Source organism: Mauremys mutica, unplaced genomic scaffold (genome assembly GCF_020497125.1).
Source record: "Mauremys mutica isolate MM-2020 ecotype Southern unplaced genomic scaffold, ASM2049712v1 Super-Scaffold_100101, whole genome shotgun sequence".
In the NCBI taxonomy this organism is placed as follows: domain Eukaryota; kingdom Metazoa; phylum Chordata; order Testudines; family Geoemydidae; genus Mauremys; species Mauremys mutica.
The window spans coordinates 1,809,457-1,818,224 of NW_025423268.1; the positions used below are offsets into that span (position 1 = coordinate 1,809,457).

The 8,768-nt window shown below is 49.6% G+C and overlaps 2 non-coding genes across 2 annotated transcripts; one reads left to right on the forward strand and one right to left on the reverse strand.

Moving 5' to 3' along the window:
* Positions 1 to 351: 351 nt before the first annotated feature.
* Positions 352 to 424, forward strand: TRNAV-AAC. Its single transcript has one exon. It is a non-coding gene; the product is annotated as a tRNA-Val (tRNA).
* Positions 425 to 2,266: 1,842 nt separating this feature from the next.
* Positions 2,267 to 2,338, reverse strand: TRNAG-UCC. Its single transcript has one exon. It is a non-coding gene; the product is annotated as a tRNA-Gly (tRNA).
* Positions 2,339 to 8,768: the final 6,430 nt, after the last annotated feature.

The following is an 8,768-nucleotide window of genomic DNA, read 5'->3' on the forward strand; positions in this document are numbered from 1 at the left end:
CCGATGAAGTGGGTTTTAGCCCAGCAAAGCTTATGCTCAAATAAATTTGTTAGTCTCTAAGGTGCCACAAGTACTCCTCTTTCTTTTTGCAGATAAATGAATGGAGGTTAAGTCCATGAATGGCTATTAGCCAGGATGGGTAAGGAATGGTGTCCCTAGCCTCTGTTTGTTAGAGGGTGGAGATGGATGGTAGGAGAGAAATCACTTGATCATTACCTGTTCAGTCCCTCTGGGGCACCTGGCATTGGCCACTGTTGGCAGATAGGATGCAGGGTTGGCTGGACCTTTGGTCTGACCCAGTATGGCCATTCTTATGTACTTATGAAGGGAGGGGCAAAGGTTTCTGACAGAGTTTCTGTAGTGTAGTGGTTATCACATTTGCCTAACACGCAAAAAGTCCCTGGTTCAAAACCAGGCAGAAACATAATGGCTTAATTTTCCGAGCTCCTACTGGCCTGTCCCTGCGGTTGTAGGAGGAGCAGTGATTTCTATGCTCAGAAGGTCTGTTATACTTCCCCTGCTCCCACTTTTGTCTCCTCTCCCTCTCTGAATGCCTGTGAAGTGGCTTTTCCCCTCCCCAGCCCTTCTGGAATGCTTGTGGGATGAATGGGCTGGTTGAAGAGCAGAAGAGCTCCCAGGTAGACAAGGTGTCTGGGACGCTAATTAGGCAGCGATCACACATCCAGAGCATGGACACTGCCCAAGGTGGAGTGTGACCAACCAGATGCAGCCAAGTCATCTCTAGTCACAGGCCATGAGGTGCAGGCCCTTAAAAGGGGAAGGGGCCCTGTGCTCAGGAGAGCACTCACAAGCTTGTACCTCCAGTGAATGCCCTTTGCCCGGACTGCCTTACCTTGCAGAATCCTGACATCTCCAGTGCTGTGCCTGTCCTGGGAGCGTGAGTATGCAAGTGTGAGTGTGACACCCCCGCCGCCCCCCGCTTCTTCTTTTGAGCTTAGCTGTCAGTATAATAAACGTGCTGCTTTCTGCCAAACTCTGGTGGGTCATTAGCTTACTAGCTGGCCCAATTTTGGGTAACACCTGCTATAAACTCAACCCCTGCAAGATAGTGGTGGTGGTGAAATGAGCTGGGAAAAAGCCTTGGCATCCGCAGGGGAAAGCTAGAGGATCTTGGCCAGTCACCTTTTGAAGCCTTGTGGCTTGGTCTCCTCTGCCCTTGGAGGTTTGCCTATGGCGGCCGGCTCTTCCTGCTGCCTCCTCTGTGTGACTTGCCAAAGGAGGAAGTGAGGCAGCAATGGGGCAAAAGAGGAAAGTCGAGCTGAGGAAGGCAGGGCAGAAGCTAAGCACCTCAGTGCGGCTAAGTGGGGTTAGTAGAGCGTCACCAGTCATTCTGCAAAGCCTGGGGAGGTGCGGTTGGCTGCTGGGAGGTAGAATCCTGTGCCTGCCTCTTGGCTTCCCAGGGATGGCTACTTGCAGCCCAGGAGAAGAAGGGCGGTTCTGGGTGAAAGGATGACAAGCAAAGCTCTGGGAGGAAATTTGGGTGCGGGGTGCAGGCTCAGCGCTGGAAGAGGGGGTTGGGGTGCAGGAGGGGTGGCACTTACCCCGGGCACTGCAGCTCCCAAATTGACCCGTACACACAACCCTGCGTCAGCAGCTCCTAGGTGGGCGAGGCCAGGGAGTCTCCATGCGCCGCTGCCTGCAGGCGCTGCCCCCAGAGCTCCCATTGGCTGCAGTTCCTGGCCAATGGGAGCTGCGGAGTTGGTACTCAGGGCAGGGGCAGTGAATGGAGACACTCCGCCCACCCCAGGGGATGCTGGGACATGCCGGCCATTTCTGGGAGCGGCACAGAGGGACGGAGGCAGAGTGGGCAGGGAGCCACCTCAGTGCTGTTGGCACATCTCTGCACACCCATTGGGGGGAGGGGAGCAGAGGGCCTCCATGTGCTGCCTGGGATAGGGGCAGAGCACAGAGCTGCCTCCCCTCCCGGGTCTATTACAGGAGTGGGTGGGTGGGGTCTTTTGGCCTGCAAGGTGCAGCAGGTCGGACTAGATGATCACACTGGTCCCTTCTGACCTTAAAGCCTCTGAGTCTAAAAGGGAGATGGAAGTAAAGGAAGTTTTTTAAAAAATAAATCAAACATTGTAATATCAAGATAACTCCACCTGCTCATTGTATAGTCCTGCCTCTTTCTTCCTCCATTGTGTGTTGAATGACCTGCAGCACATGGATTCTTTCATTCCATTGATAAACTGATACAATGTGACTGAAATTAAATCACTTCCCAGCAGAGAAAACATCACATCATTGCATTAGCTAGGAATTGAACCCAGGTCAACTGCATGGAAGGCAGCTATGCTCACCACTATACCACCAATGCATCTAGCAAAAGTGTTACTTATGCTTGCCCAATGAGGCTAGACCAGCATTGAAGAGATTTTTCTGCCTGTTAAAATGTACTGGATTCTCATCACTAAAAAAAACCCTCATGACTAAAAAAAACCACCTCCATCTTCACTTGGGTTTCAACCATCAGCCTTTCAATTAGCCACCAATGTTGTTAATCACAGGGTATGTCTACACTACGGGATTATTCCGATTTTACAGTGCATCCGAGTTCAGATTGCTGTCCAGAGCAGCCACAATGATGCACTGTGGGATGGCGCCTGGAGGCCAATACCATCGAATTGCGGCCACACTAACCCTAATCCGACATGGCAATACCGATTTCAGCGCTACTCCCCTCGTCGGGGAGGAGTACAGATATTGGTATTAAGAGCCCTTTATATCGATATAAAGGGCTTCGTTGTGTGGACGGGTGCAGGGTTAATGCCCTTTAACCCTGCTAAATTTGATATAAACTCGTAGTGTTGACCGGGCCAGAGAGAGCAGCAGGTTTCCCCTATTGTTTCCCGCTCTTGTTTTCTTTACTAGTTTCTCCTCTGCACCAACTTGCGCTTTTTCTTCATGAGCCTGGCTAGCTGAAGTGGGTATTCACCCATGAAAGCTCATACTTCAAAACATCTGTTAGTTTATAAGGTGCCACAGGACTCTTTGCTGCTTTCAGTTGGTAAAGCATCAGACTTTTAATCTGAAGGTCCAGGGTTCAAGTCCCTGGTCAGGTGATAAACTACTCACCAAGATCTTACACTGTCTTTCCCATGTCCTCTTTGATGTTACTTTTTCTCTTCAGGATTTTCTCTTTCCTCAGAAGGGCCTTTTTGTGTGTGGGTTTGAAGGGGCAACTTCCTGACAGCCCCTCTGTCCTTGCAGCCTGGAGGAATAAAGGCCTCTGGGCATAGAGCATGTTCCTCCCTTGCACACACACACAGACACACAGACACATACAAACACACAGAATATCCCTAAGGAATTAGAATCACCTGCTGCCTTCCCCTGTCCTGCTGGATCCCCAAATGAAGATGCTCTTCAGCCTAAACCCATGTCCCCTCTTTTCCCAGTGCCCCTCAGTCCCAACCCTCAGTCCCTCCTACGCTCATTGCTCCTCACTCCCAACCAGAGCCTGCTCCTCTTCACCCTTCTCCTCTGTCCCAACCCACAGCCCCCTCCTATTCCCGGTGCCCCTCAATCCCAACCCACAGGCCCCCCCTCCTCACGCTGCTCCTCAATCCCAACCCACAGCTCCCTCCTTCCCTCCAGCAGCAGGTGCTTCAGACCCCCTCAGGAAGATTTTCTTGCAAGGTTTCGTGTATGAGTCTGCATGTGGATTTTACAGTATGTTGGAAATAGGTTGGGTTGTTTGCTGAAATGATCACTTTTGGCTGGTGTTGGATTCCCAGTCTCCATGTTACAGGGGCAGGAGAAATAAAGGGTTGTTATCCTTGTTGTGTGAACCAAGGGCAGCACAACGGTGCTTGGCAGACCCCGACTGAGGGACTCATCCTCAGTTCAATAGCACTTGCTAGGCAGGGGACATGGGTTCCAAAGCTGAGTGGGTTGGGGCTATGTCCATACTGCAATGAAACACTCATGGCTTTCCTGTGCCAGTGCAGGCTCCCAGGCTAGGGCCATGGGGTGGTAAATTTGCACTGTAGACATCTCAGCTCAAGCTCAATATTGGGCTCTGGGAGCCCTCAAGGTTGGAAGGGAGTTTAGCAAGCAAAAAAGATAAACTGGCAGTGGAGTATTACCCTGGACTTGACAGCATTTCTCCATTGGTCTGTCAATAACACGTCCTGCTGCATTCGTTATTTCAAAGGGCAGTTTAGGATTTTCATTCTCACACATGGTGCATGAAGCAGGACTCAACCCTCAGTGCAAACTAAATGAGCTGCCCACAGGTTCTGGCAGCCACAATGAGCATTTAGTGTGAGAGCCCAGACCTGCCCCTGTCCCAGAGGGGGGGAGTCATCTGTGACAGGCTGGACCACTGACCTATCAGCTCTTAACTCTCAGTAATTCCATTATCAGTGCCTGTGAGTGTAATTGAAACAACCATATTGGGCTGGACCAAAGGCCCATTTAGTTCTCTGACAGCTGCCAATACCAGGTGCTCCAAGAGGTACTCAACAAGGCACCACTTGGAGTTGAACCCAGGATCTCTTGTTTACAAGACAGGTGCTTTAGCCAGCTAAGCCATGGTGCCTGCTTGTGGCTCAGGGACACTCTCTGCCCACACCTGACTCCCTGCCATCCCCACTGGGGCCTGACAAGCTTTGCTTGTGTTGGATTCTGCAAAGCAGAGGAGCAGGTGAGGTTTTCCTTGCAAGCTGTGTGTGTGTGTGTGTGTGTGAATCTTTGGCCAGGTCTGCACTACAAAGTTATTTCAGCATCATTATATTGCTCAGGTGTGTGAAAAACACACAACGCTCCCTCGGTCAGCAGCTTTTGGCTGGTGCACACACTGCAATGCCACGTCTGGCGACAAAATAAAACCACCTCGACAAGAGGCCTAGAGCTTTGTGCCAAATTGTCAGTGTAAATGCTGCTGGTCATTATATCACCATAACTGGTCTCCACCAGTATCCCACCATGAACTCGCCTGCCCTGCATTCCTGCTACAGAGGCCGGACCTTTCTCCTTTCATAGCTCCAGAAAGTTCTGACAGCTGAGCTGCTATCTACACTGGGATTAGGTTGATAGAACTGCATTGCCAGCCTAAGTAATGTAATTACACCAACCTAATTTCATAGTGTAGACCTGTCCAAAGAATCGCACACACACCTTGGGAGCAAAACTTCACCTGCTCCTCTGCTTTACAGAAGCCAAACATGAGCAACACTTGTAAGGGCCCAGTGGGGATTGGCAGAGAGTCAGGTGTGAGCAAACATGCTGCTTTAAGTAACAGCAGGTACCATGGCTTGGCTGGTTAAAGCACCTGTTTTGTAAACAAGAGATCCTGGGTTCAACTCCCGGTGGTACCTTAAAGACTGGCTTTTGGAGCACCTGGTATTGGCTACTGTCAGAAGACAAGATTCAGAGCTAGATGAACCTATGGTTTAAATTACACTCGCAGTCACTGATAAAGAGTTACTGAAAGTTTGGGTGTTAAGAGCTGATAGGTCAGTGGTCCAGTACCCTCAATGTGGTTTTAGCTGGAAACACACCTGGAGGACAAAGACTCAACTGAACTGATTCAGAAGAGAATAATAACAATAATACTTTCAAACCAAAGTCCCCAAACAGATTAGTACTGGTTTTTCAGTTTGGGGAATTTTTTTTCCCAGTCAGACCTTGCCAAGGGAAGCAGGGAGAAAATGTTTGAGTTGCCTCCTTCAGAACAGCTTGGCCTAGATACTAGCTCTGGTTCACTGCTCTGGCCTTGCTCAGGTTGAGGGTATTTTAATAATTTGGGCAGGTCCCAGGGTGTTTGGAGGAGATGACGAGGATGTTACCTTTTGAGATATAAATTAAGAAATACAGGACTAGAGAATTTTTCTTTTTTTAAGAAATCTGGGATTTAGACATTTTATTTAAAGCAAGAGAGTTCTGAGTTTCTGAGAAGGTTTTTGTTTGCAAGAAGCAACATCATACCAAACGGGGACATGGTTGTCTACAAAGGAGGAGTAATGACTAAATGCATCCGATGAGGATGCGATTTGTACCCATGCATGCAGAGCACAATGGACTAGCAGTCCATCACCTTAACCACTTGGCCACCTCATCAGAACTATCAAGGAAAAGACAGGAGGAGAAATCTAATGTCAGCAGAGATAGGGACAATAAGGAGTTTTTAAATACTAAGCGGAAGCAGAGGCTGAATGAGCTCCCCCCTCACATCTAGTGAGGAGCTGGGGGAAAGACTTCAGGAACAGACCGCGTTTGCATAGACACACCTACTATGCCTAGCTATGCAGCATGATGGGGCCGCTTTCCCAAAATGACCAGTTTTGGCTGGTGGCAGGTTACAAATCACTTTAGGATTGAGTGGAATGAAATGTTGTTATCCTTCCTGCATGAGTGAAGGGCAGCAGAACATACCTACTCGGTCCTGATGGAGGGGTAGGTGGGTGAGGAATAGCTTTCACTGGACTTCATAGAAGTGATTGAGAACGTCACCCTAACCCAGTGGTCCCCAAACATTTCACACTGTGCCCTCTTATCCAGTTGGGGGAGGGCAAAACCAGAGCTTGAGGGATTCAGCCCTGGGTGGTGGAGCTCAGACTTTTGGCTTCAGCCCCAGGCACCAACAAGTCTAATGCCAGCCCTGGTGACCCCATTAAAACAGGGTTATGACCCACTTTGGGGTCCTGACCCACAGCTTGAGAACCACTGCTCTATGCTGAGGGGAGAGAGTTTTCCTGTGGGTGTAGTTAATCCACTTCCCCAAGAGGTGGCAGCTATGTCAGTGGGAGAAGCTATATCGGTGGGTGTGCAAGCTGTGGTGTTCACCACATTTAAGAAGTTTAATCAAACCCCATTTTTAAAACCACTTCTGGTCTGGGAATGGCAAAGGATCTCGAGGAAGCAGGGTCTGTCCTTCAAAGTCTTGGAGATCATGAGTCCATGGTCATGGGGGTATAGCTTAGTGGTACAGTGCTTGATGGTAGATCAAGTGATCCTTGATTCAAGCCCCAGTGTTCACTTATAACCTTCTTTCTTTTTTTTTAAAAAAGGAAAACATTTTCATTTCCATTCTTCATTATGTTCAGGAGCTCCACTATACAAGGGTGTTTGATATGAATGTAAACACTCAACATTTCACTGTCCAAATGCACAAAAACCTAGCAAAGCTGTCCATCAGCTGAAATCAGTTCCAATCCTCTAACTATCTAGTTTATGTTTTCATCAATTAAACAAAGGTATCATAGGAATGTACATTTGAAGATCCCTCTTCTCCAGGAGCTATGTTGTGCAGAAGAACAAGAGCCACATCCAGCTACAGTTCAGGTGTCTGATGACCAAAGAGCCAATAAATGTTCTGAGGGATGGAGAAAAATGCCTTCTAGTGAGCTATTGAACGAGCTCAACCTGTTTCGCTTATCAAAAGAAGATTGAAAGGTGACTTCATTGAAGTGTTGAAGGGCCTTCATGGAGAGAATAGATTGGGTATTAAAGGGCTCTTGAATCTAGGAGAGAAAGGCATAACAAGACCCAGTGGCTGGAAGGTGAAAAGAGACAAATTCATATTACAACTAAGGCACAAATATTCAACAGCGAGGATGATTCACCACAGGAACAATCTACCAAGGAAAGTGGTGGATTCGCCATCTCCTGATGTCATTTCATGAACACTAGATGCCTTTCTGGAATGTGTTTGCCCCAAAAGTAGCTCTTGTGTCATACAGGAGGCCTGTGATATGCAGGGGGGTCAGATTAGATGCTCTAATGGTCTCTTCTGGTCATAAAGTTGACTAATTTCTGAAAAACTGAGTGTAGCATTGGGAGCAGCGTCTGATGTTTTCCTGTCTAGCCGGCTTGCTGCCTAGAACGAATGCTCCTTGAGTGGGGTGATCCACAGGGAGTAGCTCAAACCTCCAAAGTGCCTGGCCAGGGGCAGGACATTAGCACAGCAAGGGAGGGGTGTGGCAGTGACATCACAAAGGCCTTTTGCAGGACCTCAGACTATTGGTCAAAGGTGGTGGGGAGGTGGTGACCTCACAGAGAGATGCTGACATCAGGCAGGCAGGACGGGGGCGAGGGGCCAGGGAAACCTCAGAGACCCCTGTGGCTTTGCTTCAGCAAGTCTCCTTCTCCAGGTCTCTCTTTGAGGACTGAGAGAGTATTCGGGTTCACGGACGTGAGCGCCAGGAGGAACCTCTTTCGAGTATTCTCCTTCCTTTTTCGTGATTTTACTAGAAAACAGCCGTCCCTGTTTAGAAGGTAAGAGCCTCCTGGAGGTTTGAAACCTGTTCAGTCTGATCCATCTGGTGACAGTTGAATTCTAGGGATGGAAAACACGACCTTAAGGAGGCAGAATTTTATTCCGTACCTGGGATTTTGTCCCTTAAAATCACTGGGGACGTTAGGGTTTGTTCTTTTTGTTTCACCTTTTCCTCCATCCATCCATCCCTCCCTCCTTTCTCTTCGTCTCTTGCTTCTTTTGTCCTTTCTCCTGTTCCCCTCCCAACACCAGGAGCAGTGTGTGTGTGTGTTTGGGGGCGGGGCAGAAGAGGGGGATGGGCGGCACTGGGGGAGGGGGAGCTCGGGGGGTGTTGGGGGTGGGGGCGGAGAGGGGGTTGGGCGGCACTGGGGGAGGGGGAACTCGGGGGGTGTTAGGGGGCGGGGGTAGAGAGGGGGATGGGCGGCAGTGGGGGAGGGGGAGCTCGGGGGAGTGTTAGGGGGCGGGGGTAGAGAGGGGGATGGGCGGCACTGGGGGAGGGGCAGCTCGGGGGGTGTTGGAGCAGGGG